The sequence below is a fragment of the Schistocerca gregaria genome, chromosome 9 (assembly GCF_023897955.1).
Source record: "Schistocerca gregaria isolate iqSchGreg1 chromosome 9, iqSchGreg1.2, whole genome shotgun sequence".
NCBI lineage: Eukaryota > Metazoa > Arthropoda > Insecta > Orthoptera > Acrididae > Schistocerca > Schistocerca gregaria.
This window is the reverse complement of record NC_064928.1, coordinates 30,282,222-30,304,594: the sequence shown is the minus strand read 5'-3', so window position 1 is coordinate 30,304,594 and position 22,373 is coordinate 30,282,222. Positions and strand designations below refer to the sequence as shown.

The following is a 22,373-nucleotide window of genomic DNA, read 5'->3' as shown; positions in this document are numbered from 1 at the left end:
CCCGCACGAGTTCAACGTCCACGAGTGGCAGCTGGACGCAGGTAGCCAGAGGACTCAGCTGGCACTGTAATGCGTGACAGCCAACAGGCGGCGAGTGACTGCAAAGGTCTCAAGCCGCGGAATAAGATCACAGGTACCGCGTGTACCAGAACATGTTTAGCATACCGGACGTTGATGCTCGTGTTCCCCCAATTCTTCTGAACGGTGTGTAGACTTCCGTTGCAGAGACTGCTTTTTATTTGTTCCGCCCGCTGCTGCCATCCTAATGGACGTCTTCCGACGGTCAGTGCGCTGTGTGCTCGAGGCGTCACGCTGGTACACCTCTCTTCGGAAAGTAGGGAATAAGACTGAAGTCCCCGTGACGCGAACATTGTGTGTGCGGCCTGTGTTCGGGGGCAGTGGTGCAGCTACGCGGGAAGGGGGCTGTCTGTACTGGGGGTCCAGTCCGTATGACGACGCTGCTCGCTCGTCTGCGCGAGCTCCAGAGTCGGCTTTTCCGTAATGCACGTCTCTCGACTGACAGGCTGCCGTGTACGGACATCAGTCGTCAGTTTACAGCAGCTCCGGCCCGCTGCTTGGCGAGAAAGTGAGAATGAGGAACGGGGCTCGTATTTACGTGCACGTCTCCGCATGGCGGATCGGTCAGGCAGTTCAGGGTCGTCGATCGTCTGACTGTGCGCTGGCTACTTGGGACACGACACTGGCACGCACAGCGGCTTCGCTTCTGCCCTCGCGGGTGGTCGGCTGTTTGCCTGTCATTCATCTCCCGTCTTCCTCTGAAGCGGGCCTGCTGCCATGTTGGAACCAAGCCAACTGCTATTGTCTCGAAGCGTGGGTAGGCATGCTGAGGAAGTGTGAAGAAATAGCGAAACCTTCAGCTGACTGTGGCGTCGTGTCATCGAAACTGTAATATGAGTACATTATGCGGCTAGCATAACTAGGCCGACTTTTTCGTCTTCCCGAACGTGACGCTCAAGTGCCGGATTCAGAAAAAACCCAGATGTAGGTTCTAACAACCCCACCACAACAAAGGTCAAAATTTAATAATGATTGTGGTGTTGCTCACGCTCCTAAATACTGCATTTTCGGTCAACACCTAAGTTATTATGTGGCAGGTGTCATTAGAGCACAATTAATAAAGTCATTTCATGTAATAATGAATATACTAGGCACTCATCTTTTCGTGTTTCCCACGCTGGTCTCGTTGTAAAATCATGGCTCAATCGTCGAAAATCTATGTGGTGATGATTCCGAGCTCGGATGCAAAGACGCCTAGGTTTTATTCTGCTATATTCAAAAGTTTTATAGATGCGCTTCACAAATCATTCTTGAAGATTAAATCTTTCAAAGTTAGCACAATAGTGATGTAAAAAAAATTATCAGCACTTCGAATTTAAGTTACACTTCCTTTTAATTGCTTTTATTGCAATATCACATAACACACAAAACATCACTTCACAATACAAAACATACTTGAAAACATCTTCCTCACATTTTATAAGCCAACTACAATATGCGTCTCTCCAATATGACGTCTAAGACTTGACCCTCTCAAGGTCCGACTCTAACAACTGACTAATAATCTCTTACGCCCCCAAAATTCAGAGTTACGAGAAAGAATGCACATAAGAATAATATCATTGCAATATAAACATATCGATGTATCAAAGTACCTCTACATTAATGAAATCAATTCTCAATGCTGTCTCAGAAATATGTTAAGTAGTTAACAGAAACACAGTAGAATATCGCTGGTATCGAGAGGTTGAGTTGAGGTGCCGTAATGGTTACGTAATTCAAGTACCATTACAAGGTCCAGGCAAATTTTTTACAATTTATTCACGAAATGCTATATTTTGTTGCTTCGCTCTCGTAAAATCATTCTGACTATAACGGATTATGCAAAAGAATTAGTGTTATATACACAGTCCAAAGGAACATTAACTAAACAATGCTTTTCTTTGTGCTTTCAGGTAGGCGACATCAACTGTGTACCGTCTCCTGTAGTCGCAAGCTGCTCGTTCTAAGCTAATGGTAAGTTCTGCCTCCAATTTTATTCTTGTTTTCTCCCTGTCTTTGTCGTCCTACATCAAGGTGCTTAATATCTGTAGAAAAATCTCGCCTTCTGCAACCAAATGTCTGGTAAACTGGCAGCAGTGCTTGGAAACCACTGTTCTGTCTGTATCTAGCCAGTGTGTGAGAAGTGCACCCATTTTGTTTTGTGATGCCTTTCCCCAGACCTTTGTACAACATCTAGCGTAAGACTTACGATCAGTATCCATACTGCAGATATTCACCCCATATTGAACTGGCACGTTCCAAATCTATATTTCGATATCCTGCATTGTTTAGCAATTACTGAATATTCGTATACGACAGTTCGTCCGTCCCTCCCTTTCTCCCTCGAATTAAAGAAAACATACATCCAATCAAAGATAACCTCAGGTTTTTCTGATACTTTCGAGTTAGAAACAGTCAGAGTTGATGGATTCATTTTTTATTTAATCCATGTCTAATTTCGTGTTGCCTAAACCAGTTTTCAAATCATCCTGCGTGACAGAAAGTCAAAATTACAAGTTATCGAATAAAACGTTAGAAAAATTATTGTGTGCGTGTAACGAGATACAGAACGTATCGTCGAAGATACATGTACGAAATAGGTAAAACAGTATTCTACGAAATAGCATTAAATCGTGCCATTATTGTACATATACGTATAACAAAGTCAACTTTAACCATGAATGGTAAGAGAACAAACATATAACTGCTTCGTTACTACAACGAAATGTCAGATAGGGGCCACCCTTTCAGGATGTAGGAAATGTCTTTATTACAACTTCCAACCGTCAAGGATAAAACAATAAATATAATAAAAGTGCAAGTCAACTGTCATACGTAAACAGTTCAACTTTTTTAATTTTTATATTTCGAAACAGTAGCAGCGCCACATACGGCGTATACAAACAAAAGTACTCATCGTTCATTCTGGACACACTACCATCTGTGTAACGGTTTAATGCCTCAAATCCATATATATATACACTCCTGGAAATGGAAAAAAGAACACATTGACACCGGTGTGTCAGACCCACCATACTTGCTCCGGACACTGCGAGACGGCTGTACAAGCAATGATCACACGCACGGCACAGCGGACACACCAGGAACCGCGGTGTTGGCCGTCGAATGGCGCTAGCTGCGCAGCATTTGTGCACCGCCGCCGTCAGTGTCAGCCAGTTTGCCGTGGCATACGGAGCTCCATCGCTGTCTGTAACACTGGTAGCATGCCGCGACAGCGTGGACGTGAACCGTATGTGCAGTTGACGGACTTTGAGCGAGGGCGTATAGTGGGCATGCGGGAGGCCGGGTGCACGTACCGCCGAATTGCTCAACACGTGGGGCGTGAGGTCTCCACAGTACATCGATGTTGTCGCCAGCGGTCGGCGGAAGGTGCACGTGCCCGTCGACCTGGGACCGGACCGCAGCGACGCACGGATGCACGCCAAGACCGTAGGATCCTACGCAGTGCCGTAGGGGACCGCACCGCCACTTCCCAGCAAATTAGGGACACTGTTGCTCCTGGGGTATCGGCGAGGACCATTCGCAACCGTCTCCATGAAGCTGGGCTACGGTCCCGCACACCGTTAGGCCGTCTTCCGCTCACGCCCCAACAGTGGTGTCGCGACAGGCGTGAATGGAGGGACGAATGGAGACGTGTCGTCTTCAGCGATGAGAGTCGCTTCTGCCTTGGTGCCAATGATGGTCGTATGCGTGTTTGGCGCCGTGCAGGTGAGCGCCACAATCAGGACTGCATACGACCGAGGCACACAGGGCCAACACCCGGCATCACGGTGTGGGGAGCGATCTCCTACACTGGCCGTACACCTCTGGTAATCGTCGAGGGGACACTGAATAGTGCACGGTACATCCAAACCGTCATCGTTCTACCATTCCTAGACCGGCAAGGGAACTTGCTGTTCCAACAGGACAATGCACGTCCGCATGTATCCCGTGCCACCCAACGTGCTCTAGAAGGTGTAAGTCAACTACCCAGGCCAGCAAGATCTCCGGATCTGTCCCCTATTGAGCATGTTTGGGACTGAATGAAGCGTCGTCTCACGCGGTCTGCATGTCCCGCACGAACGCTGGTCCAACTGAGGCGCCAGGTGGAAATGGCATGGCAAGCCGTTCCACAGGACTACATCTAGCATCTTTACGATCGTCTCCTTGGGAGAATAGCAGCCTGCATTGCTGCGAAAGGTGGATATACACTGTACTAGTGCCGACATTGTGCATGCTCTGTTGCCTGTGTCTATGTGCCTGTGGTTCTGTCAGTGTGATCATGTGATGTATCTGACCCCAGGAATGTGCCAATAAAGTTTCCCCTTCCTGGGACAATGAATTCACGGTGTTCTTATTTCAATTTCCAGGAGTGTAGATGTTGACTGTGGATACTGTTTCACAGACGCAGTCCCTTTGGCCGTTCAGATATATCACCAACCCGGCCGTTGTGGCTGAGCGGTTCTAGGCGCTTCAGTCTGGAACCGCGCAACCGCTACGGTCGCAGGTTCGAATCCTGCCTCGGGCATGGATGTGTGTGATGTGCTTAGGTTAGGTAGGTTTAAGCAGTTTTAAGTTCTAGGGGACTGATGACCACAGCAGTTGAGTCCCATAGTGCTCAGAGCCATTTGAAGCATTTGAACCGTCCACACATGGCTGTTGAGGAATAGGAGACACCGGAAAGTGAAGGTATTTGAGATGCGTAGTGGGCTTGCCTGTTATCCACACCTGAACCCTACAGCTAGAGCCTGCCTGGGATGCTCTTGGCAGATCTGTTCCACAACAGACACCTCTCTCACTGACCCGTGCTATAACTCGTAATCGCCACGACGGAGGAGTGGGACAATATCCCCCAAGGACTTCTTAACAGTTTAGTAGCCAGCACGAATAACTCGTTAGTGACCTAGGACGGCAAATTCCTCACTGAGAGTTCGATATCGACCTTATGTTCTAAGTCCGACCTGTGTTAAACATGAACGTTATTTATGTCCGTTGTCCCACTTTCCTCTGTGCTGAAATCTGTACCATTTTTCGTTATAAATATGCCGCTCCAGCTCTGTTACGTGTGTACTGTGTTTCATGTCATCCGTCGTTGTCGAGCAGTGTATATATATTTGTGAAACAAAGTAGTTGCCGTAGAGCCAGAGGACAGCGTACGGAAATAGCTGCAGCGACTACGCGTGTGGTCCCGTGGCGAATATTAACGCCGCTGTTGTCTACCACCCGTCTGTCAGTGAAGAAGGACGCATGTGGGGGAAACAAATGAAGCACCGTAAACAAGCTCCACAAATATTCTGGCATTTCAGAAATGGGCGAAATGGAACGCTGCTTGTGTTACATAAGCGACCTGAGCACCTAATAATCTTATTTGTGGTCACTTTCGTATCAACTTTCGTGGTGTGCGGCGACTGGTGGTTGGCACTGAACGTAAAAGAAAGTGGCGTATTGAGTACAAATATACGAAGAGATATGCCACTGAGCTACTGCGTTAAATCACAGGAAACAGTAACAACCTTATGAGCAACGACTTAGTGAAACAAATAGTAGAAAAAGCAGATATCGGAGTCAGTTTCGTAGGAAGGATCTTACGGACACTTAATTCATGTACAATAGAAGTGGCTCACGAAATAGGTGTTCGTCCGACTCTTTGAGTACTGTCGGATTAATAAAAGCGAGACAGAAGGCCAAGCGACGACGTCTGGCGCGCTCCGCAGCAGGGCGTTACGGAGGTGGCGCACACTACAAGGGGGGCGTGGCGTGTCGCGGCGAGGTGATGCGGGCTACGTATTACTGCCTCCCTCGAGCGTCTCACCAAGTGACAAGAGCGAGAACCATCAGAGCTCATAACGAGGTTTGTCAACAGTCGCACTTACCATATATCTTCCGTGAATGGCATTGTGGAAGAAGCAGTTGAGGAGCGGCGGGGGGGGGGGGGGGGGGGGGGGGGGGGAGGCGTGAAATAGTGGCATCAAAAGTACCAACTGCCACACACAGAGTAAGGTAGTTGGCGGTCAAGAAGATGTAGATGTTCCCCTTAACTGTTCTCTGCCGGCGAAAAAGGGGAGAAGAGCGGTCACACGAAAAGGGGGCTTCTGAAAAGGCAACCACACTGCAAGTCCATACGTATTGTAAGAATGGACGTACATATACAGGGGGCCATCCGCTGTGGCCGAGCGGTTCTAGGCGCTTCAGTCTGGAACCGCGCGATCGCTACGGTCGCAGGTTCGAATCCTGACTCGGGCATGGATTTGTGTGATGCCCTTAGGGTAGTTAAGTAAGTTCTAGGGGACTGATGACCTCAGATGTTAAGTCCCGTAGTGCTCAGAGCCATTTAGCCATATACAGGGTGAGTCAGGAGAAAAGGTACACGGTTCGAGGGCTGAAAGTATTAGTTATTCTGAACAACAAACTTCCTATGGACGTATGTACTATTCCGAATGGTTTCCTAGATAGAACACGTTTAATGTACACTGTTGTTTATTTTCGGTATTACTCTAATAACTAGGCGCGCAGTCCGGAACCGCGCGGCTGCTACGTTCGCAGGTTCGAATCCTGCCTCGGGCATGGATGTGTGTGATGTCCTTAGGTTAGTTAGGTTTAATTAGTTCTAAGTTCTAGGGGACTGATGACCACAGTAGTTAAGTCCCATAGTGCTCAGAGCCATTTGAACCATTAGTCTAATATTTTCATTCTTTACAGCGTACCAAAGTAATGTAGAGGAAGTTGGGATGAACAATTTAGTACAGGGAACTTGCGTCTATGAAGTCGTCAAATTGCCTCAATTTGCCCTACATAAATTGCCTACGCTACAGCGCTTGCGCGTCGCGCGAGATTGTCAACATTCTCGCGCTCTCTTCGCGAAATCTGTTACCCCTAGAGAAAAAATGATCAGCATATTTTTGTAGGGAGCTTGATGTAGTTTAATTTTGTACTGCGACCCGTTTTCGATGGAGAATGCGCTTGTCGAGTTATTCGAGGAAAACGTAGAAAACATATTAAATGCATTGCATCTCGGAAACTATTCGGAATAGGGCATTTGTCCGTGTGAAGTTTTTTGTGCAGAATTACTTTTACTATCACCTCTCAAAACATGTACGTTTCGTCCTGACTCACCCTGTGTATATGTACGTATAGTCCACATCAACTCCTAAATTACTGGGCCAATTTCAGCCAGAATTGGTATACACATCACTTACATCCACATCTACATCTACATACGCAGCAATCCACCATACGGTGCGTGGCGGAGGGTACCTCGTACCACAACTAGCATCTTCTCTCCATGTTCCACTCCCAAACGGAACGAGGGAAAAATTACTGTCCATATCCCTCTGTACGAGGCCTAATCTCTCTTATCTTATCTTTGTGGTCTTTTCGCGAAATATAAGTTGGTGGCAGTAAAATTGTGCTGGACTCACCCTCAAATTCTGGTTCTCTAAGTTTTCTCAGTACCGATTCACGAAAAGAACGCCTCCTTTCCTCCACAGACTCCCACCCGAGTTCCTGAAGCATTTCCGTAGCATTCGCGTGATGATCAAACCTACCTCATTTTACAGATGTTGTTGCTGTAGTCTTCAGTCCTGAGACTGCTTTGATGCAGCACTCCATGCTACTCTATCCTGTGCAAGCGTCTTCATCTCCCAGTACTTACTGCAACCTACATCCTTCTGAATCTGCTTAGTGTATACATCTCTTGGTCTCCCTCTACGATTTTTACCCTCCGCGCTGCTCTGCAATGCTAAAGTTGTGATCCCTTGATGCCTCAGAACATGTCCTACCAACCGGCCTCTTCTTCTTGTCAAGTTGTGCCACAAACTTCTCTTCTCCCCAATCCTATTCAACACTTCCTCATTAGTTATGTGATCTACCCATCAAATCATCAGCATTCTTCTGTAGCACCACATTTCGAAAGCTTCTATTCTCTTCTTGTCCAAACTATTTATTGTCCATGTTTCACTTCCATACATGGCTACACTCCATACAAATACTTTCAGAAACGACTTCTTGATACATAAATCTATACTCGATGTTAACAAATTTCTCTTCTTCAGAAACGCTTTCCTTGCCATTGCCAGTTACATTTTATATCCTCTCTACTTCGACCATCATCCGTTATTTAGCTCCCCAAATATCAAAACTCCTTTACTACTTTAAGTGTCTCATTTCCTAATCTAATTCCCTCAGCATCACCCGACTTAATTCAACTACATTCCATTATCCTCGTTTTGCTTTCGTTGATGTTCATCTTATATCCTCCTTTCAAGACACTGTCCATTCCGTTCAACTGCTCTTCCAAGTCGTTTGCTGTGTCTGACAGAATTACAATGTCATCGGCGAACCTCAAGTTTTTATGTAATCACATATACCATTAAATTTACCTACAAAACTCTAACACGGTACGACATATAATTGAGAAGATATGACGTCGTGAACATATAGCTGCGTGAAAAAGAAATTTCAGATTCAAATATGTGTGAAATATATTAAATATGTGTTCAGCATTTATGGCATGTGAGAACGCGGGCAAAACCGTGGATAAAGAAATTCCTCCTAAACTGCTTGGTCAATTTCAACCAAACTTGGTTATCTGCAATCTAAAAAGAAATTCTGTGAGGGTACGAGGAATCTCCTATTGCGGCGGGGGTGATGACACGGAAAGGGCGGAGGAAGAGGTGGAAACACAGAGAAGTGGATAGAGGAGAGGGGGAGGAGCAGGAAATCGATGAAGGGAAGAGGATGTGATGGGCAGAAAGATGAGGGGGGAGGCGTTGGACAGAGAGAGGGCAAGGAGAAGGTGGACAAAGGAGGGACCGGAGGGGACTGTCAGGGAGAGGGGGGAAGACGGACTAATAGAACTTAAATAAATGTAAATAGTAGGGCAACACCAGCTGCTCAGAATGGCAAACAGCCTCAATTTCATGACTAAATATTTAGTTCTTTCCGTAGTTAGCTTCACCGATAAGCACATCTTCAGACAACAACACACTATCTTGGTCAAATTTCACTTGTTTCTCCTGTAGCATGAAAGAATATAGCTACTTAACGCTCTACAAAAACAGTGTTATGTTTAGACGGGGTCTCAATCGTAAAGTTCACATTTCACATACATTTATAGTAACTTGCATAGTAATGTATTCCGTACTGACCTCAGCGACGGTTTGTAACCACTCATTCGTAATTATGCCTACAACCGCCTTATTTTCAAAGACGTGCATACTGTAGAGGTTTTGTTCTCATTATCGTACCTTTTCAGCCGTGTCAATTTCACTATAAATTATGTTGCACCCTGCAGAGTGCAGCCAAGACATATCCCTCGTCTCATTATTTGCTATCCTGTTCTTAGAACTACTTCTTCATTCCTTATTCCATCAATGTGTTTTAAAGTAACAGTTCAGAGCTGTCCAGCTTTTGTACTTCTTACTTTTGTCTACACAATCCATAATTCGCTCTCACTGCACTCCAATCAGAACTCCTGGAAAAATTCTATGTTGTCAAAAGCCTTCCATCTTTTCGAAAGCTCTTTCACCCACTGTAATGAAATGCCGTGTGGCTAGGGCCTCCCGTCGGGTAGACCGTTCGCCTGGTGCAGGTCTTTCGAGTTGACGCCACTTCGGCGACTTGCGCGTCGAGTTCACCCATAAATATTCTACCTATTCTTTCTTCCAAACAGCTTCAACTTCTTACTTCCCCATTTGCCTTGATCACTCCAAATAACTTTTTGTCCAGAAACAAAATAAAAAAAACAATACCGAGCAAATTTGTTTCTCTACCATGGTGACATTACCCATCGTAGTTAGACTAGCTGTCCATGTTTTTTAAATAGCACCCCATACTTCGTATTCAGCAGTCCACTTTCTTTACCTTTAGACATGTTCAAGCACTTGTCACAGTGTACCATTGACGTAAACATGACGTTATTAAAAACGTAACGAGGTTGACTCTCCTGTAGTAGCACACGTAACTTGTCCACCTGAGTTGATACCAAACAAATGAAAGCACAAGGAAAATGAACGCCAGTCACTTTGAAGAACTGGTGCACGAAAGACATTTTCTGCTCGACGTCCATCGTATTCTGGGCCTTGGCGGCAGTTCAACCAAAAGACGAAGAAGAATTCGTGTGAAAAGCTGCTCTGTCCTTTAGCATACCATTGATGAAATAAAGACCAACAATTTTAGTACTTTACATCGCGCGGAAGACGTTAGCTCTCCGTTGACACTGTTCTTCAACCTGTCTCGGCCACCGTGGGTTTTCGCTGGACAAATAACGCATGCTACTTGTGTTTACCTGCCCTTTGTTTGAGAAGGAACATTTGTCGGTAAAAAACACCAGAGAGGAGGTTCCCGTTGGCGAAGATTTGCTACTGTGCCCACTGACAGAACTGTACACTATTCTGGAAATCATTTCCATGCAGTTCTTCGTGTAAGTGTACGTGATAAAGGTGGAGCTGGTGACGTATTAGAATGCCATGTTCACTGGCTTTAAGAATGTTTACCTCCTGTTCTCACTGTCGTGTTTTCGCGTGTGGATTCTTTGCAACAAAAGCTACCGTAAATTGAGTACCTACAACAACTAAAGATCATAATAGGATAACAAGTTTCATGAGAGACCACTGATTTGAGTAATTCCAACAGAAGTTGTTGTGATGTGATACAGAAATTCAATTAAATGAATGATTTCATAAGTGACGTTCATTCACCTATAACTAGAGGGCAAAAGGTCATGTTTCACACACACAGCTGTCAACCTAAACGCACCACGAAAATTAATAAAATGTCAATCATAATGTTAAATTCTCCATAACTTCGGAAATATTAGACTCTGAAAATCAGCACAAAATTTCTTAAGATCCGATATTTTACTCACCTTTTCACAGTAGTTTTAAATTTCGTGAATATTACATCTAGTCTGTTTTGCTGTGATGGCAGAACTGGTTGTGGAAGGAATATATGACTCAAATCTGGTTGCTACAACTCTGACCTTACATGTAATTTAAGAAAAAAATACACTTATACTGAAAGTAGTGTAAAGACCGCTAGAGATGAGGCAGGTTAATTCTGATATGAAGAACGTATTTATACATCTTTCTCGTGTCCTCAAATCTCTTAAACTAGTGGGTAGAGGCATGGTTTTATACACGTCATCAGAGGTGCCAGAAAGTAGATTGGTGTGAGTTGAAGTCGCGGTAGCTCGTTGTAACCGATAGAACAGGCACATACGTGAATGCCTTTTAAAAGGAGTTTGGAAACAGTGTAAAAATGTGTTCGAAAGCCGTTGTTATTGTGAAATCTCATTGCAAACTGTGTTGGCGTAATAAATATTTCAGTATGAATACATGTTTCTGGCTTATTAGTACATACCTAGCACAACGGAACTCTGGCGCCAAACTCCTGGAATGCACAGCAGCCAGTTTCATCGACGGAACCTAAAAGTTCGAATTGTGAGACGTCCGTTGAATGGGACTTCAGAATTTAATTTTTTTACTGACTTCGACCTTAAGAAACGCCACATTGTACAGGAGGATCAAAGCTAATTATGTGTTATGTTTCTGATTTTCACGTGAATGGTACACTGTAAGAAAATTTTGAACAGTGTTGAGGAGAGGAAGATGATAATTGAATCCATACATGTTATAAATATTTATGTATGCATGTATGTTTATATATGTGTGTTTGTATGTATGTTCCACTTCTCCTCCTAAATCACCGGATCAGTCTCAACAGAGTTACGAGTAAGGGAATCGTACTGGTTAGTGTCCTCATGGTAGATAACATTTGCTTTAGATATGTATTAACTTTTGTTCTGCACGAAAAGGATTTTGGGTGTTACCGTAGTTTAGTCAACGTACAATGTAAATCAGAAGATGTAACAGGTGACCTGATGTGGCACACGCCGAGAGTGTCTGTCATACGCCAACTTCAGGTTACACAGGCAGCACAGGTGACGTCTGGAAGAATTTTGATGGCAGCGTGATTTGCAGTTTGGGCGGTGGGTACGTCGAGTTCTTTGATGAGGCTTCTGTCTCTCTCTCTCTCTCTCTCTCTCTCTCTCTCTCTGAAGTGAGTGTCATTAGCGGTCGCGGAGCGCCAAGGCTGCTCTCCAGGGACTCTTGCGTCTCTTCCCTGCACATTACGACTGGCGAGGTCGCGGCAAAACACACCTGCCCCATCAGGAGATTAAACAGCTCCCACAGGGTCGCAGCAGACGGCGCGCTGCGAGAAGTCGTCGCTCGCCTAACAAACACCAGATACATTTGCTGCTGCTAGACGAGAAACACAATGCGGTAAATATAGCGTGATCGTTCGTAAGCTTAGAGCAATAAGGCATTTAGACTGTCACATCCCCCATTTCTTTCCAGGTCAAATATTTGAGCGGAGCGAGAACAAAGACTGCGTATCAACTACACAGTGGGGATTTTGCCCAGTTTTCATACTTAAGCGAATAGCTGGAAATGGGTAAATGCTGTTAGCTACGAGGGTTCACTGAAAAATAATGCGTCCACCTTCGTAACTCGTGCTGAAGAGATGAACTTCACACTGAGGTGACCTCGCGGACCCACGAGGAACACAGGCTGCGGCGTGAGCGTCGTCTTACACACGTATTACACTGTCAAATGTCTTTGTCAAAGATTTGAACAAAGATATGATCAAATAATCGTCACATTTAATGGCAAAGATCTTTGACGTGGTGCTAAAAAAAGGTTATTACACTGTCATCATATTTTTCGTCAAAGTTCAAGATGGCTGACACCAACAACTTGTTACTGACCGCAGCAGCTGCATGTACCGCAATTGTACTGTGTGGACGAGAAGCGCTGGAAAGCCGTGGGTTTTACGACGAGACGATAAAAGCACTCAACAAAACCTGTTACGTGAGTTTGTAGTGGGGGACGACAAGTCGTACATAAATTACTTAAGACTGGATGAGCACACATTTCAGTGTGTCCTCATATCACAAGGGACAATACTGACTAAAGAGTTGCGTTATGTGCAGAAGACCGGCTCACTGTAACGCTCCGATTCCTTGCTACAGGAGAGAGTTACTCTAGCTTACAGTACAGCACTCGAATATTGCAGCGCACATTAACGAAAACAATACCTCAAACGTGTGCAGCTATTTATGAGGCACTAAAAGACCAGTATCTGAAAGTAAGTAAATGTTCAATACACTTGATGTGCATTAAGAACTATTTTATTTTGTAAACAAATCAATTGCATTTTGCGTCCGAAAACTACGAAATTAATAGAAATGTATGAAGCTGATGAGGCGTTTTACAACGTGACGCATCTTGAGTACAAAAATAGATTAAGAAAATTGGAGAGCTATATATACTGTTCTACACCAGCCTGCTGCCAGGCAGGCTGGACATATCCAGAAGTGGACGGTTGTGGATGTCGAGATGTGGCACGCAGCAGGTCCCACCTGTCCATCAAATGCCGCTGCAACCCTCGACTAGTGCCCGCTACCACCCACATTCTCCACCTCCCGCAGTGTAGCTGCGATGCGGGTGGCGAGGGCGGTGCGTCGGTCTGCTCGGGCAGGCTCTGGCTGGGGCTGATTTCTGGCCGCCTCAGCCACAGCCCTCAAAGTGCTGGCGGCCGCCAGCACTGCGCCGGTTGCGCCTCTCACCCTCCGCCCTTGGCGCTGGGCTGGGGTTCACTGCACGCCACAACGGGCTCTTCTTCAGCCTGCAGTTCTTGCTGTAAAATTGAAATCAAAGCCATTAGTTTCATACTTTCTCGCACATACATAAATCTCATTTACAGTTACCCACAAGCAGAGAAGAGTGGGAGCGCATTGTAAAGGATTTCGAGGACAAGTGCAACTGTTATAACACTATAGGAGAAACGGACGGAAAGCATATTCGTATTAAATGCCCAAAAGCTAGTGGATCTCAATTTTCAAATATAAATCCTTCAACAGTATCATGTTATTTGCCACGGTACATGCTACCTACAAATTTTTGTATGTTGATGTGGGAACTAATGGGCGCGTTGGTGATGCTGGAGTGCTTTCAAAAAGCAAACTACGGGAGTGTCTCATTAGCTGTTCTATCCTGAACATTCCTGAAGGCAGGAAGCTTGGGAACACAGACATTACAACTCCAATGGTTCTACTGGCGGATAATGCTTTTCCTCTGAGTTACAACATATGAAGCGGTACCCGTTAAAAGGAATCACTGAGGAAGAAAAGGATTTCAGTTACAGACTTTCACGAGAAAGAAGATTAGTCGAACGCAGCTTTGGCATTCTTGCCACTCGTTTCAGGATTTTTGTTACTACCATTAATCTGCCTTCAGAAAAAGTTACCACAATTACACTGGCTGCCTGCACACTGCACAACTTGTTAACTGAGAGAAGAAAACACCTGTTCACCCTCAGGAAACGAAGTCTGCCGTAGTAGGAGACTGCACTTGTCTCGAGTCTCAAAGCACTGAGGAGCTACAGCGAATGGAACGAATAGCTTTCCAAGGTGCTTCTAGATGTCCAGTACACGGGAGAGTAGTCAGAGAATGCTTCAAAACATTTTACAATGGCGCTGGGAAAGTGATAATCAGATTTCGTTACGTAAAATGTTGACAAATGTACATACGCGAAACATTTCTTGGAGCGTCGGTGTAGCACGCTCAGTGCCACTTTCCGCGCTCTCGACGTTGCTGACACTTTGGTCCGGGGAACTTGAGCGTCTTAGACCGCTACACCTGCCGAGTATGAACCGCCTCTGCACTGGCTCCACTTTTGCTTTTAAGCATCTACAATAATAGTAATGAAAGTAATGTAAACTACTTGTAGGTTATCTAAACAATATTGTATGCTCCAAGTAGCCGCAGTGAACAAATTTATGCAAATCCTTTGTATCTCATGTAAACTTTACTTGCAGGATTTCCAATATTTTTAAAATTATTGTCCTACTTCCTGTCCACTACTTAAGTACGTTGCAATCAATTTCGTTTACATCGTATACACACTAACCTCCCTTGCACGTCAGTCTGCCTATTAGTAAAAACAGTATCAAAATACCTACAGTAAATTCTGAAACCAGACTTCACATTCAGACAGAAAGTCGCTGTGTGGGACATTGGTTTAGTAATGTGTATCATGTACCCTCCACCACACACCGTACAGTGGTCAGCGTAGAGACACACGTAGAAACTGGATTGTGAGAGAGAACCAGTTACGCCGTCGGCCGAAAGAAACGTGGGCAGGGGAGTTGGGAGTTACCAGCCGTCGCCTAATTCCGGTAATGGCGCCCGCCCTCGCTTCGGATTGCAGTTTGACGCGGTTAATCGCCGGCGAGGAGACTCGAGCGTGACCAGATGGGACGAGCCGACAGGGGCGACTGCCTAGCCGTGATGGGTGTGTGGGCCGTGTTAGCTGCACGTTCGTGCCGTGGCGGTGGGCGGCTGTCAGTGAGAGTCATGCTGTCAGTACTGAAGGGAAGGATATCACGAAGTGAACAGCTCGTGGAAGAGGTATTTAGAGAGCCTTAAGAAAGCCTGAGACAGCATTCCCGTCAGTAATTTCTGATTGCAGTACTAGAAAATCTAGTGTAGCGACTCCCAACCTGGAGGTAATAATTTTCTGAGAGCTGAAAACAAAAAGTTTGATTGTGTATCGGTTACGAAATTAAATTATTTTTAAAACATGATTATTATTGTTATCATCACTATTTTGTAATTCTGTAATACTGACTACGAAACTTGCCAACAATTTCATTTTTAACGAATACTATCATTAACACATGACACATTGCCTTGTTTGTTAGAGCTTATGAGCAGAATATATCATCATCTTCCTCATATAGTCCACTGGTTCAAATTCCTGTAAGCACTATCGCACTTAACATCCGAGGTCATCAGTCCCCTAGAACTTAGAACTACTTAAAACTAACTAACCTAAGGACATCACACTCATCCATGCCCGAGGCATGATCCGAACCTGCCACCGGAGCAGCGACACGGTTCCGGACTGAAGCGCCTAGAACCGCTCGGCCACCCTGGCCTGCTCCAGAAAGAAATGGACAGCATCTTTTTTTCTTTTACAGTTCTTTATTGAACATAATGATAATTACACACACCGAAGAATGGTGTTTTGTCTACACACCCTATTTTCCCACGTGACCTCCATCCCATTCTGTGGCCTTCCTGCGGTGCGAAATGAGGGCGCGTATGGCCTGTCGGCGCCAATCCTTGTCCCGGTGGCGGAGCCAGTGCTTCACTGTGTGAGCCACCTCCTCATCACGCTCCAGATGACTTCCACGAGTGCATCCTTTGATGGCCCAAACAGGTGTAAGTCCGAGGCGGCTGGGTTAGGGTTGTAGCGTGGAGGGGTAGCGCCGTCCAGCCCTGTTCAGCGGTGCTCAGACTTGCTGTGGCGCCGAAGTCGCCGGGAGCGCGTCTTGAGTTCTGTTAACGTCTTCACACACGCTTCTGAATTAATGGTATCGCCTCGTGGCATCACATCAAAGAGAGTCACACCTTCACAGTTCCAGAACACAGTGATCATAACACCGGCGGAAGCAGTTGCGTTCTATTTTTTTCTTCTGTGGGCAGTGGAAATGGCGCCATTCCGTCGACTATCGTTTTGTTTCTGGCTCAGAATGGTGAACCCAGGTTTCCAGGTTTCATCACCTGCCACAATGTGGGACAAGAAGGCCTCCACCGCAGCTTCAAAACGTTGCAAACCGATCTCTTTTTTTGTGTGTTTTGTGATCCACCCTTAGACACCGTGGGACCCATCTAGCACATACTTCTGAATAACCAAGAGTGCGTATAATTGCACCCACACTTCCTTTGCTGACTGACAGATGCAGCGCCAACTGCCGAGCCGTAATGCGTCTGAGCTCGCGAATGACAACATCGTCAGCTCGCTGTGACGTGTCAGGTCTGACAGCCGACCGCTGCAAATCGTGCAGCTTTGCCGAACCGCCTTCTGATGACCCCACCCTCCGTGCCCGGCAACTAACTGGACTTCTGTCGACAGCAGGTGCTCCACAGAGTTTGCACAAGCGTTTCTGAATATTCCCCACAGTTTCTTTCTGTGCGGTGAGAAATTCAATGACGGAACGTTGCTCGTAACGTACATCACCTATAGAGCCATTCTGAAAGTGTTCTGCAGCTACGCTATCTGTCGGAAATGACGAAAACTTCGCGTGCTTACTCAGGAGACTTCAAACAATACATAAATAACGTTTCGCATGCGTAACCTTGTTTTCTCCGCTCCGGGAATCGAAGATTTTTACTGTTTCTGCCTGTTGGCCACCAGATATTGGTCCCACCGATTCCAAGACTTTCGAGAATGTTTTAATTACAAGTTTACAGTCGCATAACAAATTTCGTGTGATATAATTATAAATTAACAACATTTAAATTTTTTCCTTTACTTGTACTGTGAAACAGTCCTTCTTGCCAGGTTTCACGATACAGCGTCAAGGAGAACTACCCTAGACGTTTTAATCAGTGAGTTTGCGATTTCAAAATGTGTGCCATAAATCGCTGTATTTTTTGATTCCATTGACTTAAAAGCGTAACACTTTTACCACTAAACGACAGTAGCCCTCTCAGCTCGTGACTTAAATTTCCACGTGCTACGTCTTCCCATTCCTGACGAAGAGGGTTTTGAACAGTGCAACAGTGAGGCAGGCAGACAGACGGACAACAAAGTGGTGGTATAATGGCTCCATGGAGCTGCGGGACACTAATTAGTGGAAATTTCATGTAACTCATTGCTGAATATCCGATGTGATACCAGTGTTTCCTTTGTACGGACCCTAGGCCACGTAAGGTTGTTACAGAACAACAATACCGACGAGTTAACGGAGCAGGGCCGCGTTTCTGTCCCTAAAATGAAGTTTAGTTTACCATCCTCCGACTTCAGGTTGTGGATGTGGGCACTGGCTGAGGAAGAATGGACAGAGATTTGGCGCCTTTCAGTTGGTCATCATGAGCATTATTGCGCTGCGATCCGACCAGTATTTATAGGCTCCCCCCTCGTGTCGAAAATTGCAGCTGAGCAGGAAGCTCATAGCTACCTTGTACGAATTGCTACCAACAGTGGTTCAGCTCGGATAGGCATAAAACGTAAAGGCCCTCGCAGATTATCAAACGTTCTGCCAAAATGGCTCTGAGCACTATGGGACTTAACATCGGAGGTCATCAGTCCCCTAGAACTTAGAACTACTTAAACCCAACTAACCTAAGGACATCACACACATCCATGCCCGTGGCAGGATTCGAACCTGCGACGTAGCAGCAGAGCGGTTTCAGACGTTCTGCCAAACTTCATGTACTTGTAAAATTATGTGGCAGTCTGCTGCTCCGTTCGACATATTTGTGAATCACAGATTGTCTTTGACTCAGTTGAGACCAATTATAATTGACGGCCGACTTGTCAAACATGTGTGACTGTTTACGCACGCGTTTAACAATAGTCATTTACTGGCCGGACTGTTATGTACGATTTTGAGATAAGTGGCAACTGGAGTAGATTTCTAAGAAGTTTGAATCCTACATTGTTCCTCGTACATTGCCCGATACACACAGCCTGGTGGCTCCTTGAAATCTGAGATTAAATTCGACAAACATTGTTGGTAAGTCTTCATGCTTGTTTGACCAAGCCGTCGATAGCAAATACCGAATTTTGCGAAGAAGTTTGATCGTTTCCAGAGTCATTACCCCTTTTTGCGACTTCCTATTCGCTGCTGTTTGTTCGAAGTGCAGCAAAATTGCTGATCTTGTGAAACTGAAGGTAACGCTTCGAACAAGTAGTCCTGTTTTGTTGTACCACGAGCGCGCATACCTGCGGCAGTGGGAACGTTTTCATCGAAGTGTGCCAGCTGCAACCTATATCCTCAATTATTTGCAGGATCAATGTCTCCCTCTACAGTGTTTACGCTCTGCAGGTCCCTCTAGTTTCAACATGTGTGCTATCTACCAGTTCCTACTTTTTGTTATCAGTCCACCTAATTATTAACATCGGTCTGTAGCACTACATTTCAAACGCTCTGATTCGCTTCCATTCCGGTTTCCCTACAGAGCGCTGTGCTGCAAACCTGCATTCTCGGGAATTTCGTCCTGAAGTTAAGGAGTACCGGACTAGGCCAGGAAGTCCCCTCGTCGCCCTCGCTACTCTCCTTGCTTCGTCCTTCACTTGTTATTTTGTTTCCAAGGTAGCAGGATTCTGTAATTTCATTTACTTACTGGTCACTAATTTTGATACTAAGTTTATCTCATGTCACGTCCCCCATCCTTCTTAGTCCTGGAACAGCAGTATCCAACGAACGCAGTGTACGATACATTGTGTCAGTACTAGTTTCCTTTTCCTCTGGACTGTGCTGTCTATTAGTGTAGACTGCTAATCATTGTTTTCTTGTGCAGCTATTGCAGTGTTTCAACGAGAAGGAAAGGAAGATGAGGATATGGCGTCCCAGCGGTGCCGAGCTCACCAGAGACGCAGCACAAACTATGATTGTGAGAGGACGGGGAGGGGAAGCTGCCGTGCGGTCTCATAGGAACCTTCCCGTCATTCACCCTGAAGGACGTGTTTTGTGATAAAAACCAATGATCATCTCCATAATTAGCGATAGCTAATCTCCGAAGCCTCCAGGCTATGCAAAAACAGTAATTCTTCTGCCCCAGAGAATGATTTGGAAACTGACTCATGAAACTTACTATCAACTGTCACATACACACACACACGCGCGCGCACTCACTCTTTTATAATCCCGTGCAACTAAGCAAGGGGCTTGCACAGCTTATATGTTGTCCAGTCACATTACTGTGACCCCCATAAAAAGCCCGAATAAGCACTTAGCGGAGACAGCTGCGAGACGTGTAGGAAGAGCGTCAGCGAGCTTCTGGAAGGTGTGAAGGCGTGCCTACTCCATTCCTGCGGCCAGCTGCGCTGAGGATCCACGGCGCCCCACAGATCCTCGACTGGGTGTGAGTCCGGGGAGTTTTGCGGCAGGGGAGAACGCTAAACTTATACTGGTACTCACCTGCACTGTGATGTGTGACGCGTTGCATTGTCCTGGCAGTAGGTGCCATCGTACCGAGGTAAAGCAAGTGACGTGCAGGAGTAGACGATAGATACATACTTGTGCTGATCCGTTGTACCTTCCAGAATGACCACATCACCGACGGAATTCCACGAAAACATTCCACAGACAACGCGCTCGCTCCTGGTTGCAAGGTGTTTGCTTCCAGCCGTTTCGCGCGGTACAAGTCAACGGCCATTTGTCCGGTGGAACACAAAACGTCATTCGGCTGAAATGGCCACCTGTCACCCATGAACAGCAGCTGGCGTGGGTGGATCGACCAGGCGCCCGCTGCGGGGGCGACGTCCTCTGGACGGACAGCGAGGAGACACTTCTACTCCGGCCGCCAGATGCTCAGCAGCGAGACAACTCTCCACAGCCGTCTGCAGCCCGCGGTGCACCACATTTGCACCGGCGCCGCTTTTGGATAGCGTCGTTTTCCCGTGCAAGGTTTACTGTAACCATGGCGGCAGGCGCGTATTTTCTAACTTAGCGGCTTCAGATATGCTCTCTTTGACCGTAAGCCAATGGATCGTGCCCTTTTGGACGTCAGACAAATCGTTCGATTTTGGCATTACGACACGGACTGCTGTGTTTTCCGCCCCCACTTCCCCTCCTCCGTCACGCTTCATACACGCTCCACTGCTAGTGATACAAGCTGCCATCTGTGAGTCGTTATTGCACGCTGAGGTCGGACATTTGTGCTGGTCACATTAATGTGATTGTACCGTATGTTTGAATATCACACACTGAGTAATAATTAATCGAGACACTGATCCCAAACTTAACAAGTGTTAGCCGTCTGCTTGTAGCGTACAGTGCTACATCTAATACGTACTTCGCAAGCCGCTTTACGGTGAATCACGGGGTGTACCTTCTTCCTTTCCTGTTCCATTCACAAATAGAACAAGGGCAAAACGACTATCTATGTCCTTTCGTAAGGGTCCTAATTTCTCTTATCTTCGCGGTCCTTACGCGAGATGTACGTTGGCGGCATTAGAATCGTACTGCAGTCAGCTTCAGATGCCATCCGTTGAGGGTATCACCTTAGTTTTGTAATTACTGACTTTACATACGAAGAATAATTCAATGATCTGAATGAAGACATAAATCCTGGATATAATTTCTACGTAGCATCGTGGTAACATCGTGTATCCACACGATTTTCAAGAAACAGCACCCGCCGATCTACCTTCTCGGCATCTGTAACCAGGTAGCGAGCAAAGAGAAAGTGGTTATGCTAAAGCCCCGTGACTGCAGCTCAGTACGTGATTTTTGATGCGACGGGATGTTCTTGGGTCTTGATCTGGACCCACAACATGCAACAAGATGGCGGCCGTGCAACGTGGTACGATACTGAGCGTAATGACAAAGAATGATTAGCTATATATTGAAATAAATCCGAAAGGACTAGATTGATAACCAGTTATATTGTTATTCAACACAAATAAGATTTGCAGTCCCATACGAATACTCAAAGCAAAAATGGTTCAAATGGCTCTGAGCACTACGTGACTCATCTGCTGTGGTCATCAGTCCCCTAGAACTTAGAACTACTTAAAGCTAACTAACCTAAGGACATATCACACATCCATGCCCGAGGCAGGATTCGAACCTGCTACCGTAGCGGTCGCGCGGCTCCCGACTGTAGCGCCTAGAACCGCTCTGCCACTCTGGCCGGCATACTTATTCTAATAGCTACGTAAATTCGCAGTCACCAATTTTCAGGACAATCTGTAGGACGGGGCTAGGAGAAATTATCTTATACTCTTCAGTACGATTTAAAACAATGGTAAAGCTTCGCCGTGGCAACTAATTGAAATAGTCTCAACCAATTCTTTCTTCCACTGATTTCTCGACTTACTTTTATATGGATTATTTGCTTGTTTCGTGGTCGTCTGCACGCCCATGTCATTTTTATGTAAATAATAAGTCTGAACATCTTGTAAGTAATTGGAGACAAATGTGTGTGGGATCATGGTAACTATAATAATAGCCGGCCGGAGTGGCCGAGCGGTTCTAGGCGCTACAGTTTGGAGCCGAGCGACCGCTACGGTCGCAATTTCGAATCCTGCCTCGGGCATGGATGTGTGTGATGTCCTTAGGTTAGTTAGGTTTAACTAGTTCTAAGTTCTAGGCGACTGATGACCTCAGAAGTTAAGTCGCATAGTGCTCAGAGCCATTTGAACCATAATAATAATAATAATAATAATAACGAACGACCGGAGACAAATGGTCCCTTATACCAGAATATCCAGAAAATATACACGAGCAACCTCCG

At 45.8% G+C, this 22,373-nt stretch overlaps 1 protein-coding gene across 3 annotated transcripts in view; it reads left to right on the top strand.

Moving 5' to 3' along the window:
* The window catches only part of LOC126292124 (activating transcription factor 3), a 460,567-nt gene that overhangs the window by 189,911 nt on the left and 248,283 nt on the right, over nucleotides 1–22,373 (top strand). The window contains exon 2 of one of the 3 annotated variants that reach the window (XM_049985958.1): nucleotides 1,974–2,034. The exons of the other annotated variants lie outside the window; for them this stretch is intronic. The gene's annotated coding sequence lies outside the window, so the exon portion shown is untranslated. The remainder of the gene's footprint in view (nucleotides 1–1,973; nucleotides 2,035–22,373) is intronic. 3 annotated transcript variants of the gene reach the window in all.